Source organism: Leopardus geoffroyi, chromosome A3 (genome assembly GCF_018350155.1).
Source record: "Leopardus geoffroyi isolate Oge1 chromosome A3, O.geoffroyi_Oge1_pat1.0, whole genome shotgun sequence".
Lineage (NCBI taxonomy): Eukaryota > Metazoa > Chordata > Mammalia > Carnivora > Felidae > Leopardus > Leopardus geoffroyi.
Window position 1 is genome coordinate 9,547,805 of NC_059336.1, and position 23,012 is coordinate 9,570,816.

Consider the following 23,012-nt stretch of genomic DNA (forward strand, 5'->3'; position numbering starts at 1 on the left):
CTGTTCGTTTCAGGCATACAACATAGTGATTCCACAATTCCATGCATCACCCAGAGCTCATCACAAGTGCCCTCCCTCATCCCCATCACCTATGTCGCCCACCTCCCGTCTGGTGACCGTCTGTGTGTCCTCTATAGGTACGACTCTGTTTCTTGGTTTCTCTCACTCTCGCTCTCTCCTTTTTCCTTTGTTCATTTGTTTTGCTCCTTCCATTCCCCATATGAGTGCAATCACACGGTACTCGTCTTTCTCTGGCTGACTGACTTGCCTTAGCGTACGACTCTCTACCTCCATCATGTTGTTGCAAATGGCAAGGTTTCATTCCTATTTACGGCTGAGGAAGAGTCCAGTGGACACAGAGAGCACATCTTCTGTGTCCATTCTTCAATCAGCGGACACTTGGGCTGTTTCCGCAATTCGGCTCTTGTCAATAATGCTGCTATAAACATAGGGGTGCGTGTCACACGTTGCATCGGCAATCTTGTATTTTTTAGGCACATACCCAGTGGTGCGATTGCTGGGTCAGAGGGTATTTGAACTTTTTGAGGAAGCTCCATACTGTTTTCCACAGGGCCTGTGCAAGCTTGGATTCCCACCGGCATGGCACGAGGGTTCCTTTTCCTCCACGTCCTTGTTGTTTTGCTTTCTGGTTATTTTCTATAGAGACATTTAGATTTTGTTTCTTTCAAGATGCTTGCCACAGTTTGTAATCACTTTTTCAGTCTGCTCATTTTCTTGCTCATTGCTGATTGTCAGGAGCCTCTATGTTCCGTGAGGGGAGGACCTTGTCCGCTCTAACTCTTGCTGTCACCTCTGTACTCAATTCTCCATGAATACATGTCATTTTTTTTTTTCAAAATGTGATGAATATTCACTGGCAAGGAATTGTGATCACACCCCTGAAAAACGCTACCTGGCCCGCTACACTGGACAGAGAAATCCAGTATTCCTTATTCACGGTGCCTGGAACCGAGGTGCTTGGTCAACATTTGTTAAGGGCTGTGAGTAGAAGTGACGTCTTCAAATTCTAGGTCATGCCCTTGACACAGAAAGCTCTGCCTGTGGCTCTCCATTTATGTCTCCCCACTTAGCAGAAGTGTAGACACAGTGGGAAGCTATTTTGAGCCAGGCAGACAAGGAAGTCGTCCCAGGCATGAAGGAGCAACAAGGAAGAAGGTGTCCGGGGACAGATACCGTGGGACCGTCACACCAGCCCCAGGCTTAGAGGGAAAATGAACTGTTCTCGTGTTTGACCAAAGCCATTCTGGGCTCCTACCATGGTAGTCAGAGCACTATGCTGATGGATCCAGTGTCAGACACTCCTGGGAGGGGATTCTTCTCCCCCAACGAGACATATCCAACCACCGAGCCGTACTCTGACTCTGTCCTCCTCTTGTCACCCATAGAGGTGGCAAGTGGGCCCCCAAGATCCAGAGATCCTCTCCGAAGCACCACCTCCTTCCCTTCCTCCAAGCTTCTCCACTCTGATACTTTCCTTGTTAACAGTACTTCATTATTTTTTTAATTTTGATCTATTTTTGAGAGAGAGAGCACAAGTGGGAAAGGGGTACAGAGAAAGGGAAACAGAGGATCTGAAGAGGGCTCCATGCTGACAGTGGAGAGCCCGAAACGGGGCTCGAACCCACAGACCGTGAGATCATGACCTGAAGTGGGACACTTAACCAACTGAGCCCTCCCCAGGCACCCCCCCCCCCCCCGCTTATTGATAGTACTTTAAAAGTATCTCTCATCCCCATTGGTTTCTCTACAATGCTTGGGATTGGACTTCATTCTCCAAATAGCAGAGGGGTTGAGAGGAAAACAATGAGACGGCAGCAACAAGAAGATTCTATGACAATCGGTTTCCATGGCCAGAATTCCCAGACTTTCCCCAGAAACCTGTCTTGAATCTGCCCCCGACACAAACTAGATAGCCAAGACCCAACAGCATCTAGCATTCCCCAAATCTTTATGGCCTGAAAATGTCTAGGCAGGCATCACCAGGTGCCCTCCCCCACAAAATGAAGTCCTAATAAAACCTGTAGCTACAGCCATGCAACTTCTCGGAGAACCCGCCCAAACCATTTGGGAAATCCACACCAGAGAAACTAAAGGAAGTGACTTCTTGTATGAAATCGTTACTTATAAACCAGGAAAATGCTGAGGAGCATCTGCCAAAAACAATAGTTTGAGAAGAGCGGGTCGGCTGCTGACCCATCTGACGATAATTAACTGGCAGGAGCTGTTGTCTATTCAGGCCGCTCCAGGGTGGATCTAATGAAGTCAGACCGTTTGGGGAATAAGAAAATGCTTATTTTTCAGTCCCCTGTTATCCCTGGGGTTGGCCCACAGCTCATTTAATAATAGTATCAATGCACAGAGAAACAAGACATAACGGTAACAAGAAATGGCAGCCATGTTTTGAGTGCTTCCTACACGGCCAGGTAATAAGCCATGCGTTCTAAACATTGTCTCATTACAGTTGCGTAACAAACAAACTATCACGTAGGTCTTTTCCGCACGTCTATCCCCATGTTTATCTAGGGGAGAACCAAGGTTTGGAAAAGCTAAACTATCATGTAGATCCTATCCCCACGACTATCTGGGGGAGAACCAAGGTTTGGAAAAGCTAAACTATCACGTAGGTCCTATCCCCACGTCTATCTGGGGGAGAACCAAGGTTTGGAAAAGCTAAACAACGTGCCGAAGCCCACCCTACCAGCGAGGCGTAAATTCAGGATTCAAACTGCTTGCATCCTTCTTCTTAACAGTCATGACACTATTCCCCAAACTCTAGCCGTTTCTGTATCTCATACACAATTTTTGCCATATCTGTGTAACAACGGTCATAACGATAGGAAATACTTTTCTTTAAATCAGCTTTCCTTTTATTTTTACTTAGCTGAATTTATTTAAATGGAAATGTTATATGAAAACCATAAACGCAAAACACCAAGAATCATTTACCTTAAGTAGATAACCACCTTGAATATACCACAATATAAACATTAAAAAATGCTATTAAATTCTACCTAGACTTAGCTGCTGAAGGATCTGAGCCTGAAGTTTGTTCTTGCTTTGTTAGGTGGGGAGGTTAACACATGAGAAAGTGATGATAAACACTATACTAGCATCAAGTAAGCCTTGCTCCCCAACCCAGACGGAAGGACCCAAAGAGAATTCAACGGGCAACTCCTTTCCACTGTGTAGGAATGTGTCAGTGTTATTTAATGATGAGTGAATGTACTCCCAAACCATACTGAGTATCCTACTTTCTGTTTAAAGAAATACCATATTATTCTCTGCTCTCATCCAAGAGAAATATGCTGGAAACAGAGACTTACACTCATGGACATTTTTAAGAGTCGACATCAATTATCTAGAGACAAGGTGAAGCTGGCTCCTCTTGAAGCCCACTGCTAATGCCTGCTTATGGACTAAAAATCTGAGAAAAGTGGTAAAAGTCAACATTAATCTATTTTTCTTCAAAAAGGATTTATCCATGAATTCCACTGGTTCATTCGTTCAGTGAGTACTCACTGAGAGCTCTAAGCGCTGGGAATAAAGTGATAAGCAATTCAGACGTTGTCCTGCCCTCACATGGCCTATGAAACATGAAAATGGCGTCATAGTAGCCTGACTAGATGGCAACATTTATCTAACAGCAATGGAACAATCTTCTACAGAGCCTTCCTGCTCCTTAAGTAGAACACTGGACGAAGAAATTAGACCGGCAGATAGGGGGGCAGGAGGGATCATAATCTGGCCTCTTCACTCCTTAAAACATTGTTTAACTGGGAGTGAAAACAGTCAGTTAACTGTCCTTGGTTTATTGGTTGGAAAGGAGCCAGCCTCCCAAATGTCTAGGACCTGAATTTCACTACTCAATTTACTCACTGTGTTTCTTCCTCAACATAGAGAGTCACAGAACCCTCTCGCATCTCCAGGAAAACTGGTGATCAACCAGTCGGTGTCTGGGAATCAGAAAGACCTAGCCTCAGGAGGAGCCGAGATGGCAGACCAGCATGGAAGTTTCCTGTGTGTCTCACATCCATGAAATACAGCCGGACCAACACTAAACTATCCTGCACACCTAGAAAACGGATCTGAGGATTAACACAACAATCTGCACAACCTAAACCACAGAACTCAGCAGGTACACGACGCAGAGGGGTGAACTGGGGGAGGAAGCTGCGGAGGGCAGGGAGGTGCTTTTGTGTGGGGAGAGAGGACGGAGATGGGGGGGTGGGTAGAATATGAGAAAAGCACCCCCCCCCCCCCGCAAAGCAGCCGGAGAGAAAGTGGAAAACTGGAAACAGCCGCAGGGACTGAACTAAAAAGGGAGCAAGGAGAAAGGAGAGGGTTTAAATTCCATTAAGACTATAAACAGGGGACGCGCAGAGTCTGAAACTCCGCAGCTCGATACCTGGCGGTGCTCTGGTGGGAAGGGCGAATCCCCAGGAGCAGAGTGGGGTCCCGGGTTCTTTGGGCCACATGGGGAGAGGTGGTTCCCCCGTTGGGCGGACATCTGGTAGAGGCTGTGTGGCCCCCGGACAGGCAAAGGCCCCAGTGGACCCGGGAGACCAACCACATCCGCTGGCGCTGGAACGAGGTCGCTGGTGGTGAAGCCCGGGGCTAGACGTCTGCATGTTGGGATTTGCCACAATCCCTGAAATGCTGCTGCCACACGATCCGTGAACTTTTTCAGGGGCGGCCCAGCACCCAGCCGCAGTCTCTGGGCACCGGCAGCAGCACGGTCGGGCGAACGTTCCTGAGTGCGGCCGGCATTCAGCCATCGCTCCGTGAGACCCACTGCAGAGGGGTGGGAGGGGTCAAAGCCGCGATCCCCCAGAAGTAAGGGGTCGGGAAAAACAGCCACATCAGAGAGAAAACTCAGGAGGGAGGTACTGCCTGGGGCTTGGTCCCAGACAGCGTAAAAGCGGGGAGTGGACGGAAGCCGAAGACAAAGGACGGGTGCGCGACTGCTGGTCGGGGAGAACAGAGTTCCGATACTAGAGACTGGGTAGCCGTGTGACGCCATTGTCACTGGTCCCCCGCGCGTGTGCAGAGGCACCTACAAGCGCCACAACAACCCACCCCAGGAAGCTAAGCAGCGCCATCTAGTGGAGAGCGGAGCCGTTACACTAAGCCCTGCCCAACTGGGCCAACCTTGCTCTTGAGGAACACGTCTCTCCACCCGCTTAGTTTATGGGCTATAAAACACTTCATAGTTTGACTCCTAGCGGAAAACGAAGTAATTTCAGTCATATTTCAGTCTGTTCGCCGGTCCATCTATTCATTTTTCTTTCTTTTTTTTTTCTTTTTTCTCTTTTTCTTTTCTTTTCTTTCTCTTGAATACAGAAAGGGAAAAAATCCATTTTTACTTCCAATTTTTTTAAAAAATATTTTTCTTTAATTTTTTCTACTCTATTTTTTACTTTGGTGTATAAATTTTTTCAAATTCTATTTTACTTCCATCATTTCATTTTAGTCTACTTCAGTGTATTCATTTTTTCAAAGCTTCAAATAATTTCCTTTTCTTTTCCTTTTTCTTTCCCCTTTTGTCTCTAATCTATCAAGCCCCTTTCAACACCCAGAATAAAACACACCTAGGATCTAGCATCATTTATTCGATTTTGTGTGTGTGTGTGTGTGTGTGTGTGTTTTCAATTTTTTAATTTTAATATTTTTTTAATTTTAATTTTAGTATTTTTTTAATTTTAATTTTTTCCCTCATTAATTACTTTTCTCCCTTCAAAATGACAAACGAAAAATTCACCCCAAAAGAACGAGCAGGAAGAAACGACAGCTAGGGACTTAACCAACACAGATACAAGCAAGATGTCTGAACCAGAATTTAGAATCATGATAATAAGAATACTAGCTGGAGTCAAAAATAGGTTAGAATTCCTTTCTGTGGAGATATAAGAAGTGAGAGCTGGTCAGGATGAAATAAAAAATGCTATAACTGAGCTGCAATCTCGAATGGATGCCATGGCCGCAAAAATGGATGACACAGAACAGAGAATCAATGATATAGAGGACAAAGTTATGGAGAATAATATAAAGCAGAGGGAGATTAAGGCAAAAGAGCACGATTTAAGAATTAGAGAAATCGGTGACTCATTAAAAAGGAACAACATCAGAATCATAGGGGTCCCAGAAGAGGAAGAGAGAGAGATAGGGGTAGAAGGGTTATGTGAGCAAATCATAGAAGGAAACTTTCCTAACCTGGGGAAAGACACAGACATCAAAATCCAGGAAGCACAGAGGACTCCCATTAGATTCAACAAAAACCGACCACCAACAAGGCATATCATAGTCAAATTCACAAAATACTCAGGCAAGGAGAGAATCATGAAAGCAGCAAGGGAAAAAAAGTCCTTAACCTACAAGGGAAGACAGATCAGGTGTGCAGCAGACCTATCCACAGAAACTTGGCAGGCCAGAAAGGAGTGGCAGGATATATTTAATGTACTGAATCAGAAAATATGCAGCTAAGAATTCTTTATCCACCAGGACTGTCATTCAAAATAGAAGGAGAGGTAAAAAGTTTCCCAAACAAACAAAAATTAAAGGAGTTTGTGACCGTTAAGCCAGCCCTGAAAGAAATTTTAAGGGGGACTATCTGAGGGGAGAAAAAATGAAAAAATGTAAACAAAAACAAAACAACAACAAAAAACAAATCAATAAAGACCAAAAGCAACAAAGACTAGAAAGGACCAGAGAACACCACCAGAAACTCCAGCTCTACAAGCAACATTATGGCAATAAATTCATATCTTTCAGTACTCACTCTAAACATCAATGGACTAAATGCTCCAATCAAGACATAGAGTAACAGAATGGATAAGAAAACAAGATCCATCTATATGCTGTTTACAAGAGACCCACTTTAGACCTAAAGACACCTTCAGATTGAAAGTAAGGGGATGGAGAACCATCTATTATGCTAATGGTCAACAAAAGAAAGCCAGAGTAGCCATACCTATATCAGACAATCCAGACTTTAAAATAAAGACTGTATCAAGAGATGCAGAAAGGCATTATATCATAATCAAGGGGTCTATCTACCAAGAAGACCTAACAACTGTAAACATTTATGCTCCAAATGTGACAACACCCAGATATATAAATCAATTAATCACAAACATAAAGAAACTCACTGATAATAATACCATAATAGTAGGGGACTTCCAACGCTCCTCTTGCAGCAATGGACAGATCATCTAATCAAAAAACGAACAAGGAAACAATGGCTTTGAATGACACACTGGACCAGATGGACTTAACAGATATATTCAGAACATTTCATGCTAAAGCAGCGGAATATACATTCTTCTCCAGTGCACATGGAACATTCTGAGACACATATCAGCCCTCAAGAAGTACAAAAAGATCAAGATCATACCATGCATATTTTCCAACCACAATGCTATGAAACTTGAAATCAACCACAAGAAAAAATTTGGAAAGGTAACAAATACTTGGAGATTAAAAGAACATCCTACTAAAGAATGAATGGTCTAACCAAGAAGTTAAAGAGGAAATTAAAAAGTTCATGGAAGCCAATGAAAATGATAACACCACAACCCAAAATCTCTAGGATGCAGGAAAGGCAGTCATAAGAGGAAAGTATATAGCAATCCAGGCCTTCCTAAAGAAGGAAGAAAGGTCTCAGATATACAACCTAACATAACACCTTAAAGAGCTGGAAAAATAACAGCAAATGAAAGCCCAAAACAGCAGAAGACAGGAAATAAAAAAGATTAGGGCAGAAATTAATGCTATCAAAACCAAACCAAACCAAACCAAACCAAACAAAACAGTAGAACAGATCAATGAAACCAGAAGCTTGTTCTTTGAAAAAATTAACAAAATTGATAAGCCACTAGCCAGTTGGATCAAAAAGAAAAAGGAAAGGACCCAAATAAATAAAATCAAGAATGAAACAGGAGAGATCACAACCAACACAGCAGAAATAAAAACAATAATAAGAGAATATTATGAGAAATTATACGCCAATAAAATGGGCAATCTGGAAGAAATGGACAAATTCCTAGAAACATATACGCTACCAAAACTGAGACAGGAAGAAATGGAAACTTTGAACAGACCCATAACCAGTAAAGAAATCAAATTAGTAATCAAAAATCTCCCAAAAAACAAGAGTCCAGGGCCAGATGGCTTTCCAGGGGAATGCCACCAAACATTTAAGGAAGAATTAATACCTATTCTCTTGAAGCTGTTCCAAAAAATAGAAATGGGAGGAAAACTTCCAAAATCTTTCTTAAAGCCAGCATTACCTTGATTCCAAAACCAGACAGAGACCCCACTGAAAAGGAGACCAATTTCCCTGATGAACTTGGATGCAAAAATCCTCCACAAGATATTTGCCAACTGGATCCAACAATACATTAAAAAAATTATTCACCACAACCCAGTGGGATTTATATCTGGGATGCAGGGCTGGTTCAATATTTGCAAAATAATCAGTGTGATTCATCACATCAGTAAAAGAAAGGACAAGAACCATATGATCCTCTCAATAGATGCAGAGAAAGCACTTAACAAAATACAGCATCCTTTCTTGATAAAAACCCTGAAGAAAGTTGGGATAGAAGGATCATACCTCAACATCATAAAAGCCATATATGAAAAACCCAACACTAATATCATCCACAATAGGGAAAAACTGAGAGCTTTCCCCCTAAGGTTAGGAACAAGACAGGGATGTCCACTCTCGCCACTGTTATTCAACATAGTATTGGAAGTCTTAGCCTCAGCAATCAGACAACACAAAGAAATAAAAGGCATCCAAATCGGCCAGGAGGAGGTCAAACTTTCACTCTTCGCAGATGACATGATACTCTATATGGAAAACCCAAAAGATTCCACCAAAAAACTGCTAGAACTGATTCATGAATTCAGCAAAGTGGCAAAATATAAAATCAATGCACAGAAATCAGTTGCATTCCTACACACACACCAACAATGAAGCAACGGAAAGAGAAATCAAGGAATTGATCCCATTTACAATTGCACCAAAAACCATAAAATACCTAGGAATAAATCTAACCAAAGAGGTAAAAATCTATACACTGAAAACTATACAAAGCATATGAAAGAAATTGGAGAAGACACAAAAAAAATGGAAAAAGATTCCATGCTCCTGGATAGGAAGAACAAATATTGTTAAAATGTCAATACTACCCAAAGCAATCTACATATTCAATGCAATCCCTATCAAAATAACACCAGCATTCCTCACAGAGCTAGAACAAATAATCCTAAAATTTGTATGGAACCAGAAATGACCCCGAATAGCCAAAGCAATCTTGAATAAGAAAACCAAAGCCAGAGGCATCACAATTCCGGACTTCAAGCTGTACTACAAAGCAGTAATCACCAAGACAGTATGGTACCGGCACGAAAACAGACACTCAGATCAATGGAACAGAATAGAGAACCCAGAAATGGACCCACAATCATATGGCCAACTCATCTTTGACAAAGCAGGCAAGAATATCCAATGGAATAAAGACAGTCTCTTCAGCAAGGGAAGAGAACAAGGGAAAACGGGACAGCAACATGCACAAGAATGAACCTGGACCACTTTCTTACACCATTCACAAAAATAAACTCAAAATGGATAAAAGACCTAAATGTAAGACAGGAAGCCATCAAAATCCTGGAGGAGATAGCAGGCAAAAACCTCTTTGACCTCGGCCACAGCAACTTCTTACTCAACATATCTCTGCAGGCAAGGGAAACAAAAGCAAAAATGAACTTTTGGGACCTCATCAAAATAAAAAGCTTCTGCACAGTGAAGGAAACAATCGGCAAAACTAAAAGGCGAACGACAGAATGGGAGAAGATACTTGCAAATGACATATCAGATAAAGGGTGAGTACCCAAAATCTATAAAGAACTTATCAAACTCAACACCCAAAAAACAAATAATCCAGTGAAGAAATGGGCAAAAGACATGAATAGACATTTCTCCAAAGACATCCAGATGGCCAACCGACACATGAAAAAATGCTCAACATCACTCATCATCAGGGAAATACAAATCAAAACCACAATGAGATACCACCTCACACCTGTCAGAAGGGCTAACGCTAACAACTCAGGCAACAACAGATGTTGGAGAGGATGTGGAGAGAGAGGATCTCTTTTGCACTGCTGGTGGGAATGCAAACTGGTGCAGCCACCCTGGAAAACAGTATGGAGGTTCCTCAAAAAATTAAAAACAGAACTACCCTATGACCCAGCATTTGCACTACTAGGTATTTATCCAAGGGATACTGGTGTGCTGTTTTGAAGGGATACATGCACCCCAATGTTTATATCAGCACTATCGACAATAGCCAAAGTATGGAAAAAGCCCAAATGTGCACCGATGGATGAATGGATAAAGATGTGGTGTATATATCCAATGGAGTATTACTCGGCCATCAAACCGAATGAAATCTTGCCACTTGCAACTACGTGGATGGAACTAGAGGGCATTATGCTAAGCGAAATTAGTCAGAGAAAGACAAATATCATATGACGTCACTCATATGAGGACTTTAAGACACAGAACAGGTGAACATAAGGGAAGGGAAGCAAAAAGAATATAAAAACAGGGAGAAAGACAAAACATAAGAGACTCTTAAATGTGGAGAACAAATAGAGGGTTGCTGGAGGGGCTGTGGGAGGGCGGATGGACTAAATATGTAAGGGGCACTAAGGAATCTACTCCTGAAATCATTGTTGCACTAGATGCTAACTAATTTGGATGTAAATTGAAAAAATAAAATTAAAAAAAATAATAATAAAATAAGATTAAAAAAAAAAAAGACTCAGCCTCAAGACTTGGCTCCGTGACCTCCTATCTATGTGACTTATGTGGCTTTCCTCTCTAAGTTTCTTTATGGAATAGAATCATCATAATAATTATACTGTGGTTACTGGAAAGATTGAACGAAGCGATACACTGAGATATGGTCGCCCCTACAAGATTTTATTGCAGCTTGAAACACCACCCATGTAGAAATGAATGTGCCAAGGCTCTGAGTTTCTTCAGGCATAAAAGGTGAAAGGAAAAAGACCCACTGGGATTCTTGCCTCAGGGGCTGTGAAATGCCTTGTCCTTGGAGAAGAATCATGGAACCCACTGAGCATGCTCCTGACAGTCTTGTCATGCAGGGAGGTGCTGCTATGGTCATGCTTCCTGTATTGATGCAGGTGCCACTTGTCATTCACTACAGCAGTGGTTCTCAAATAGGGACCATTTTGGCCCCAGAGGACATTTGACAATGTCTGGAGATATTTTCGTTTGTCACGCTGGGTGGGATGTGGGTAGAGGACAGGGACACTGCTGAACAGCCTACGATGCACAGGACAGCCTCCACCACAGGAAATTATCACGGTCAAAACATCAATAGCGATCCTGTTCTGGAATAAGGTGAACCTCACCAAAACCAGTGCCTGGTGGTAAAGTAAACCCTTGTATTTCTAAGTCAGGACACCTGTGCCCTAAAGAAACCAGCTGATGCAAATGGGTAAAACAAGGATATTTCAAAGGGAAAGGAGAGTCAGATGTGGGAAAGCTTGGTGAGAGTGAAGACGTGGGGCTTGGAGGAGGAGTATTTACTCTCTTGAGTGTTCCCTCCACCAGTCTAAAGAGCAGAAGACAAGGATCCAGGTATTAGATTGTTTGACAGTGAGTCCCTCCCTTCTGTGAAGAAGCCCACCGGGACCCAAACTGCCGGGGGTTACATATAACCAGAGACGTTAATGAGTAACCCTAAAATGTGATTCAGTAAAATTGCCCAATTTTTAAAGTTTATTTATTTGGAGGAAGGAGTACGGGCAGAAAGAGGGAGAGAGAGACTCCCAAACGGAGCCCGATGTAGGACTGGACCCCACAAACCTTGAGATCACGACCTGAGCCAAAACCAAGAGTCAGATGCTTAACCGACTGAGCCACCCAGGCACCCCTAAAATTTCACAAGTTTTAAGGACCTTGTAAGGGGAGTCGGGTGTGGGCCAAATATGGCTCATGCTCATCTGAATGACCTTGGAGGGTGAATCAATTCAACACAACGAGATAAGTACAAAGTAGAAGTGAGTACCAAGGTGGAGAGGCAGCCGGGAGCTTGGCTGTGTTACCCTCCACCCAGATAAATGGAGAGGCCTTGGAAGGCAACAGGCACAGCAGCAAAGAACCTGGGCTGCAGAAGAAGTCCTGGCCACCATCACTCAGCTGGAGAAGTTCCTCCTGTCTCTAAGTATCTATAGGATGCTAAGCACGTCCTCTTGTGATGCTGGTCTCAGGCGGGGTGAGATAAGACATGCGCAGTACGTGATAAGGACACCGTTAAAGGCAGCCATGACAGTGGCTTGTTCTGCAAAGTCCCAACTTGGTTTTGAAATAGGCCCTGTGATGAAACCACAGTAGAATAAAGACTGTCAGCTTACAGCATTACTTCTGGTCTGACAGGTAAGTGGGCTTCCATTTGGGTCTTATGCTCTGTATTTGAGCACTCTAATTGGGGGAATGAGGTCCAAGTCAGGATAAATCACAGATATGCAAACTTTCTATTTTGTGTATAATTCACAAGCCAGAATTTCCAGCGAAGCTTTGGAGCTTATCCTTTTTTTTTTTTTCCTTTTTTTTTTTTTTTCTTTTTAGGATAAGAAATGTTCTTGAAACAGAAGACATTGTAGACAGCTCTCATTGCCTTCTGGGTAATCATGTCTTTAAAGTAAGCTCCTGAGGCTTATTATGAAACAAATTGCATCTTACTCATGTCCTTGGAGAGACGGTTTAGATGGATGGGTGTTGGAGTGGAAGCTTCCAGAAGCCGATCTTGTTTCCAAGGAAAAGAATATGCTTTCACTTTTTCATGGTATACAGTGGATTGTTTCTATGCCCATTCCTGAGTCTTCCACAGGAACACATAATGGCTACCTGCTGCCACAACAGTGAAGGAATTTTCCACTCTGATAACTGTGATGCTGTCTCATCTTTATGAGGTGCAGAGGGAACGAGTGTTTGCCTGGAATTAGCAACTGTTAACCCATCTTCTCCTGGGAGCTTAAGACTCAACAGCAGCCGTTAGCTGACATTTACCGAACCCCTCCTATGTGTGTGCAGCGCTGTTCTAGAACCTAGAGCTTCCGGGCTGTGGAAGTCACAGTTATGTAGTCACGGTCACTGGAGTGGCCCCTGGGGAAGGTGGCAGGGACCAGGGCCAGGAGCAAGGCTCAGTCAGGGTCTCAGCAAGAGAGGGGTGCACACTCCCAACTGTGTGGTATAAGAACCAGTTAATAAAGGAACTGTCTACACAGACTGAGGCAGTGTCTGGGCGAAGCAATAAGTTCATCTAGAACAGTGACAGTGGCAACCATTAACACCCCCAGGCCTGACGGGACAAGAAGAAAAAGTGCCACCAGAACTGAGAAAGGTAACTGCATGGAGAGGAATACCAAGGGGACCTGTGGCCTGTTTTACAGTGACAACCATCCCATGGACATGCAGAGGGGAGGGAGGTGGGGGAAACACCCCAAACTCTTTCTCTCCCACCCTCAATCTTCTTTGGTGCCCTTACTGGCCAAGCCCAACAGGAAACTGGAAGGCAGAGAGCCCATCGCTGCAGACCCCATGGTCAGCCTCCCAGGACACGGAGCAGGCTGATGGGGATGTGGACCTAGACAGACCAGCGAAAGGGATCCCACACGTTGTCCAGCATCTGTGATGTTTGACTTTGTACAAGGAAAATGCATTCAAGTGAAGAAGGTGAAGGACGCGAGGGAGAAAGAGGAAAAAAGGAAGAAAAGGCAGGAACAGGTGAAGAAAGGTAAGTCAACAGGCAATGAAGTTCAGAGGGGGTGGGTCCTTGAGGAAACACCAGTTGCTGTGGGAACACCAGGAGGAGTCCCTACCTCGGACTTGGGGAGTCAGGGAGGGCCTCCTGAGGAAGGAACCCCTGAATTGACACTTGAAGAGCTGGTAAGAATTTGCCAGGTCAGAAGGTAGAGAATGGCACTGACAGAGGTCCACGAGTGAACCAAGGTTCTTGGAGGTCAAAGCTAAAGTTAGGGAGAAGCAAGAGGTAAGACTGGTGGAGGAAACAGAGCATCCGAAAGACCGTTGGATGTAACAACAAGGAGCTTCATGCTAAAGCAAATGGGAGACGTGGAAATGAGGGACAAGAGTAAATCGGCACTTTCATTTTTTTCCTCCAGCTTTACTCCCAGGAAGTACATTTAATGCTGCCAACCTTTTGGCAAACACATACCTGTTTGTCCCTGTACTTGACAAAAGGAAAGCATGCGTGGGAGATTGGTTTGTCTTTTTAATCCATGGCCAAGATCCAAAGGGCCCAGAAAAACAACACAGGTGGTTCTTTGGTTGGCTGAATGTTTCCATGAGAAAAGAAACTGCTGTCTACTATCCACGGCACACCTGAGTAGAGATACCAACATTTCGAAAGGCAATCCGACACACCTTTGGCATTTAAGAACCGAAGTCTTCAGCCTCGGCATGGTGAGCCGAGCCCAGATTAATGACCTTTCAGACTATAGGCTCAAGGAATTCGAAATAGGTCAGCCTTGCAAAGAATTTTAAGAAATCGTTGAACCACAGCAAATCAGACTTCTCATTGGTTCCACCCACCCTGAAGCAAGTGGCCCTCCCCATATCCTCGGAGACTCCATTTCCTCTGCTCCCTCCACTTGGAGGTTGGGAGAACAAACATAGACTGCCTGCAAAGGCACTACCTTTGGTGCAAAACAAAGGATGTACATAAATAGAAGCCTGGTAACTCCTCATTGGGTTCATCATTTCCAGGCCACCAGTTCATGGAGGAGGGCCAATTTTCATAACTCATGTGAGTGTTCTTTGCATATTTGCTTTCTGTATGAGATGTGTTTTGCAATAAATGAATCATGCAATATAGTGATCTGACAGATAAAATTCCCAGGTCAGGGTTTGTTTTTATCTTTATCTTGGTAACATGCATTCCGCAATTATGAGTTTGGAAATAGAAACTGTCTTATCACCCCCCCTGGCACTGATAACCACTGGCAGGATCCCCAAAATCTAAAACAAACATGAACATGATCCACTGGTTTAGTCTATATGTCTTTCAAAGGATGTGGGGGGGGGGGGGGGTTCTGCGGATTTTACCTTTTTTCTGGATTTCCAAATCGTGTAGGATATTAACATCAGCACTTACCTGAGGCCCTTTCTTAACAGATCTTCTCAAACTACACCACCCTTGCTCTCGCTACACTAAATCTTTGCCAACATCGAGGTTCCATTTCTGCAAAGGACAGTTCTGGGGGGGGGGGGGGGGCATGGCTTTGTTATAAGGGTTCTACCCAGGACAGCTACCCCTTCTTGGGGCCAATGGCTCCTCTCCTACTCTTCCAACTTGTTCTGGGGGTGGCTCTTGGTCACATAAGTCCCTTCCCCTTCCTAAACACGTGAATGAACGCAGTCTGGGCCAATGATCCCATCATATCCCCTGGCCACAGCGGTCGGTCCAGGGATGGCGTAAGTCTAAGGCCAAGGCCAGTCAGAGAAGCAGGGATAAGACTAATAGTGAAACTTCAGACTGAGTCAACGCCCTTGATCCACGAATGCCTGAAACTAGCTGCTCCATCCTGCCCATGGTTTGCTTCAAGAAGGCAACAAATGTCCCTCTTTTGCTTAAGATAGCTTGATTTTTCTATAACCGGTAAGTGAATGAGTCCTGATGAATACATCATGCTTGTCATGCTTTTCAGAAAATAAAACGATCAATTTTCTTTCTATATTAAGTTTCTTTACCCATAAAATGCTAACAGAATATCACAGGTCCCTGGTATGGCTGTGACCTGTGCACCCCCGCTCCCGCCCCGCTGGGACCACCCCCACTTGATCAACACCCTGCTGCTGCAATCTTGACATTTTAATCATGTTTAATGTTTGAAGGAAAAGCCCCACAAATTAGGTAGCTGGTCCAGAGAGAACCCAGCACTTGGTGACATCACAGAGGTAATAAGGGAGGGGTTCATACGCAAAGGGCACCCATACCTCAGAGTGGAATCACTCTTTCCAGTGGTGGTATAATGAGCAGACGCTAATGAAGGGGGGAAAGGGGAAGACCGTGGGGGCCGGCTGCTGATGGAATTGGCCATGACCTCCAGAAAGGCATTTTTGGTGGGTCCCTAGGAAGCACTGGGGAGAGACCCCCTGGGGTGGGGTAGGAAGGGCAAACTCTGATCGTATGTTCAATCAGTGGGAGACATTCTAAATGAAGGAACAAAATAAACACTCCTCATCAGGAAAAAAAAAAAAAAGTCATTAGGGCCAGACTGGGACAGGCAGATTAGGAATCAGATTGCCCGGGTTTCATTTCTGCTACTGCCTAGCTGTGTGACCTTGGCCAAGCTACCTAACCTCTCTGTATCTCATTTTCCTCATCTGTACAATAAAACTAAGAATTGTGCCCATCTCATCATGTTTTGTCAAAAATCATATTAGGTAACATATGCAAAGCAGACAGCACAGTGTCTGGCACAAAACAAATCTTCAATAAAATTCGATGACGACGATGACGATCGTTATGCATAATTTAGGAATAAGCACTGTAGTTCTGTGAATAACTAGATAATTAAAGAGTTAGGGATAAGATATCTTTTACTGGGTGAGAAGCAGTGTTCTAAGCCAGAAATTCTCAAATGTTAGGTCTCAGGAAGCCTTTACACTTTCACAAACTATTTAGCTTCCCAAAGAGCTTTTGTCTGTATGGCATAGAGCGATCAATATTTACCACAAGAGGAGTTAAAACCAGGAAGGTTTCCAAATATATATTTACCAATTCGTGTTAAAACCATAATATATTAATAATAATACATAATAGAAATAAATAATAGCAAACCCATTCCATGTTAACATAAACACCCTATGCTTATAAAAATGTAACTAGAGTTCTGAAAACATTTTTGTAGTGAGAGGCACATTTTTAAAATTTTTTTTTTAATGTTTATTTATTTTGGGGACAGAGAGAGACAGAGCATGAGCGGGGGAGGGGCAGAGAGAGAGGGAGACACAGAATCGGAAACAGGCTCAGCCCAGTGCCTGATGCGGGGCTCGAACTCACGGACCGCGAGATTGTGACCTGGCTGAAGTCGGACGCTTAACCGACTGTGCCACCCAGGTGCCCCCGTGGAGGCACATTTTTAAAGTGTGGTTTCAGACGCTGGCTACATTGTCCTACCCCCCCCCCCCCCAACCACCGTACTCAGTCTGTTGTGATATGTTGTTCTGGTTGAAATAAGTATACGAGGAAAATCCAGTCGGACACAAGTATGTGGTTCGAAAAGAGAAGACTATTTTAAGATTTTCAGATAAGAATGGATGCTCTCCTCTGATACTACACCAAAACTCAACAGGTAATAAAGTCGATTGCAATGTGAAATCAAAAAGCGTTTCAGATTAACAGGAAAATCCATTTGCTCTATCTTGCAATTTGAATGGATCTTTTACACATGCCTGATTTTCTAATAGCAGAGACTGGTCACCTGGAAAACACAGACTTACCAAGTTGTAAAGTTATTCCAGATACTGGTGCGTTTCCTACCCTACCATCTCATCAGAAGTTGGTTAAGCGTCCGCCTCTTGATTTCAGCTAAGGGCATGATCTCACAGTTGATGAGTCTGAGCCCGACGCTGGGTTGTGCACTGACAGCACAAAGCCTGCTTGGGATCTCTGTATCCCTCTCTCTCTCTCTCTGCCCCTCCTCTGCTCTCTCTTTCTCTCTCTCCAAAATAAATAAATAAATGTTTTGTTTTGTTTTGTTTTGTTTTTAAGTACTGAAGTATGAGAATGCTGTCGAGCTCAGAGTGGTAGCTTCGAGTTTTCCAAAATTCTAATTTTTGCTCAAAAATAAAAATGTTATCATTGGCCACAAATATCACTAGTTGCTGTCCTTGCAAGGACGGTTCCTTTTGTTCATTAAAAAAAAAAAAAAAAAATCTGCCAGATCCTGAGGTCTGAGTCACCATAAATTGTCATTCATTCTTCCAGGTAAATATGGTGCTTCCTGGAAACAATGGTGACTTCATCTCCCAGCTCAATCAAACAAGGGTTTTCTCTTAAAGATACCGTCCTAATTCATTACACAGCAGCAGTTCTTTATATATACCTCCCATTTCATCAGACAGAATATTAAAAATGTCAAGATTTAATAAAATTAAGACATGTTACTACTTCAAGGGCGCTATTTATTGATTGATTGATTTTTGAGAGACAGAGAGAGACAGAACACAAGCGGGGGAGGGGCAGAGAGAGGGAGACACAGAATCCAAAGCAGATTCCAGGCTCCGAGCTGTCAGCACAGAGCCCGACGCGGGTCTCGAACTCACAAACCGCGAGATCCTGACCTGAGCCGAAGTCGGACGCTCCACCGACTGAGCCCCCCAGGCGCCCCTTCAAGGGCGCTCTTAAGTGAAACTGGCATCTATTTTTTTTCCCTGCAAGTACATTCTGGTGAAGACCAGGCTATGGCTCCTGGTCCAGATACACCACCACCTTGAGTCCCACTGAGCCTCCGGAAGATCTCCCCATCACTGCTCTTGTACCATCAGCCCAGATGTCCACTCAGTGAGAAAGGCAGCCTCTTCGGCATCATTTCAAAAATACTTTCGCCTTTGTGGATCCTAGTCTCTGGGATCAAATCACACTTTGAGAACTGCTCCTCTAACCTACCCCCCCCCACCCACCTACCCCCCCCCCCCCACACACACACACACACTCAATCATTGCAAGAACTCTGGGACATGGATGTTATTATCCCCATTTGCCAGAGAAGAAAACTGAGGCAAAGTGAGGCTTGCTTCTGACCATCAGCCACTGAGAGGAAGGGGCAAAAATTCGGCTGAAGCATGGGCTCCCAGCCACTAGGGTGAAAAGAGGGTATGATTTCATCTGCATATTATTTCCAGCTCTTTGAGACAGATATGCTACAGTAATGAGGGCAAAAGGGAAAGGAATGTAAAGTCAGACCAAAGAATAAAAAGAAAGATCAAAAAGAGGAAATTAGCTTGGATGAAAGATTACCATTTATCCACGAAAGTAAGATATCTTCCCCCACAAAGCCAGAACACAGCACATTTAAAACTGCACTGATGTAAAGGACAATTTAGATTTTTTAAAAATCAAGTAATAGAATAATGACAAGTATAAACTGAAAGCCTGGGATGGCACACTTGGGTCAACATCAGAGTTCAAGGAGAAGGGGCTGAGGGCTGAGCCAGGCTCTCAGAGAGCAGTACATGCCTTTTTCTTTAAGAGCAATTTACCAGGACTTATCCAAGCCTGTAAGAGCAATCCCTTAAGACCATCCAATTTCCTTTCTTTCTAATTCCGTACTTAGCAGAGCAACCTTCTGATAATTAATTTGGTTTCTCAGGTAAGTCAATACCGGGAAAGAGACTGGTTGAATTATTGTGCCAGCTGTATGGGCCTGCTCTAAATGAATAAATTGGTTTGTGGATTTATCAGTCCACTCCCCAAGAGTTCAGTTTGCAAATACCACTTTTCCTGGGGCGCGCTGACATTCGACTTGTAGACTTGCAATGCTGCGTGACCAAAGCGAGCGGGGCTGTTTTAAGACTTTCATAACCCTGGGCACTCATCATGGGGGTTCACCCTGCCGTGTTATATCAACTGTATTAAAATGCACACACATTCCCCGGGCTGCCATATTGCACAACACCAGTTGTGAATGGAGCTCCCAGGAATTGTGACAATAAGTGGCCCACTTCTACTCTACATTAAATGTCATTTGTTTTGTTAAAAATAAGTGGAAAGAATTTTTGTAAGTTTGCCTGTTTCGCTGTAAGTCACTCATTTGATTTACTTGTGGCCACAAGATCCCGGCAATCGTTATGTATGGCAGGAAATGCTAATCGCCCCCCGGGATCCATTCTCTATTTCTTCATTTAGCTGAAGGCTTTCCTGTATCTCTAAACGTGGCCGTGTCTTTAAGTCCAGCCAGTTGGGTATGAGTAGGCATTACGTGGGTGACTTCCAGATCACATTCCTTAGAACAGAAATGAGTTCATTTCTTTTATCCTCATTCCTTCTTGTAGTAACTTGGAACTGCTTAGTCAAGGTCAACAAGGACAAGACTTCAAAGGCTGGTAAAGCAAGGAAGCAACCCGGGCCCCTGGATGGCATCATGGAACAGATTTGCCTCTGTCTGTGGACCACCTGCCCACCTTCACACTATTGTACAGGAGAGAAGTAAACTACCATGGTTTTGTTTTATATTGGGGGTATCTCTATTACGTAGGCTTATCTTATACCCTGGCTGATAGCAGGGGTTGTAGTAAAGCGAGAGAATCAAATTATACATTTTTGTAATGAAGATTTTTATGATTGTTAAATTAAAGCCAGCATCCTTTCTACTATCTACCAGCCCTAAACTACCTGGCTCCGGCTCCTCTCTGACCTCATTTCCTCTTAATACCACCCCCCCCCCAACACACACACACACACACACATACACACACACACACACACACACACACACACACACACCAACACACACTCTCAGACTCTCTGGACTCCTTGTTTCTCATCACATCAGACATCCCCTTGCCTCAGGATCTTTGCAATTACTACCCCTTTCACATGAATACCCTATCCCGTAACACTTTATGGCAAATCCCCCCACCTGCTTCAGGCCTTTGTTCAAATGTCACCTTCTCAGGGAAGCCTTCCTTGACCACCTGACTTACAAGTACACTTACCCTGCCTCTCCCCAGGCCACCATGCACCCAACGACTCGCCCTCTGCCTTATTTCTTCTATGGGACTTATGAACATAAGACAGACACATTTATCTCACGTACTGTCTTTCTCCTTTCATCACAAGGGCAGGTATTTTTGTGTTTTGGTCGCTGTAATACACCCAGAACCCAAGGGAACCTAATACATGCTTAGTAAATATTTGTTGAATAAATAAGTTAATCATTTTCAAATTAATTTTTTTCTTTATATGTTAAGCTGATTTTTTTTTTTTTTTTTTTTTTTTTTTGCTTTCAGGTTTCAAATATTTGGGAGGCCCCTAAAAGGTGTATAGGCTGTAGGCACTGGGCATAGAGTGCCTAATGCATGCCGTAGACCAGAATGTGTGAGGGACAAGGATGCCCCCCCGCCCGCACTCCCACCTTGCCGACACAGAGCCCTCGGCACAAGACGGCAGACACTGAGCACTTCTCACGGCCCCGGAACCCTAGTCATACTCTGTCCGTGTGCCCTGCCCCCATCCTTCCTGGCCCCCCAGTTTCTGCCATTGGGCTTTTGGGGCTGTTTTTGCCACATGCAAGAGAACTAGGTCCTGGGAGTTTATGCCCTTTCTACCTGGCTCTTAGCCAGCGACCAACTGGAAAGGAATACAAAGGCCCAAGCCTTTTGCCACCAGTTGGGAAAGGCTCTGAGGTGTGGTTTCTACTCCAGAGCCTCCTTCCCCCATCAGGCAGATCAGGAGGAGGCTGGGATTTGCCTGAGGTCACACATTGCTTGCCTTCTTTCTCTTCCCTGTCCTGCTCCCCTCCCCTGCTCCCCTGGGATCCTTTTATCCCATTCTTCCGGGAACATATTCTCAATAAATCCCTTGCACATGAATCCTTGTCTCAGCTCCTGCTTCTAAGGAATCTGACCTAAGACGCCCAAAACAGCCTCCCCCCAGCCACACTCGGCTGCCTGACTTTGCCAAAAGATAAAAGCCACATTGGCCGTGGCTGCCAGTGGCTGCCGTCCCCCCAACCGAGGCTGAAGGAGCTCACGGGGACACTTTGCTGTGCTCCTCACGGCACCGACGGCCGGCACGGCCACCACCACACAGATCCCCGGGAGGAGGAAGAAACTTCTGGATGAAGCAGGGAAAGAAAACGACCTCACGATGCTCAGAAGCACAAAGGTTGGAGAAGAGTGCCAAACTACCGAGAAGTGGGTTCGAGCTCAACTCACCTACAGATTTGTTATAGGACCCGATGGGCCTCCATGTGACAAATTCCGGCGAGGCCACCCTCCAGTGCCAAGACAAGGGTTGAGCTTTTGATTCTTCCAGAGAAAATGTACCACGGCAGCACTCTTGTTTCCAGCCTGCTTGTTTGAATTAGAGCTTTGCAGCATTTTCGCTATGGTATCTCTGGGGAGGAGTGAATATGTCAGTGTAATTAACTCATCTGATGAGAGAGGTCTTGTTTATTTCCCCTACAAAATAACAGGTGGTGGCTGAGCTCCGATACATTATGGTGATATGAAATGCATTTAGCATAAATCATATTAAATAAATAGGGAGACAAAATGATTTCAAGGTACATTTTTTATTCTTTTAAATTAAGTTTTGCAAGGGAACAGCTGCATACCAAAAAGCCACAAAGCTGCTACCCACCTCCAATCTGCTCTTCTGAGAAAGAGTTAATGACAGGCTCAAGTTCCACCCACCAGGACTAATAGAAACTTGAGTATTGTTTTCAAATTAGGAACCAAACAATCGCTGGCTTTCTGAGCACCCTCTTTGCGCACGGCAAAGAGCGGTCTAATCAATTTGGGTAATCAGTTAAAACAACCTTACACAATTCATTTCACAAAATCCACAGTGACATTCATTTAATAAACATGTGGAAGCAACACCATGTGCTGGGCATTAAGTAAATAAAGACAAATAAGACAGCGTCTTTGCCACCGAGGGCTCAGAGCCTAAGAAGGACAGTAGACAATGAGGTGTTTTCAGGGATTATAATGGCAAAGCATAGCCTTTCTCGCTACGAAAACTTCAGAAATTTCCAAACGTGACTTTTTTTTATTCGCAGTTAAATGAAACCCAATCCCGGAAAGAAGAAAAAGTAGTGTCGGTCAACAGGAAATGCTGCAGAACTCCGGATGTGTTGGATTTGCTCTGAGCATCAGGGACGTCAGGTGGGAGGAAATGGGGAAGGGAAGGAGGAGGGGGTGT

General features: G+C 44.1%; 2 long non-coding RNA genes across 3 annotated transcripts in view; one reads left to right on the top strand and one right to left on the bottom strand.

Annotated features, from left to right (window-relative positions):
* Nucleotides 1-23,012, bottom strand: part of LOC123579995 — a 297,127-nt gene that overhangs the window by 96,365 nt on the left and 177,750 nt on the right. The window lies entirely within an intron of this gene.
* LOC123579996 lies at nt 12,789-21,676 on the top strand. Its single transcript, XR_006703060.1, has 3 exons — nt 12,789-13,460; nt 20,138-20,291; nt 21,095-21,676. It is a non-coding gene; the product is annotated as an uncharacterized LOC123579996 (long non-coding RNA).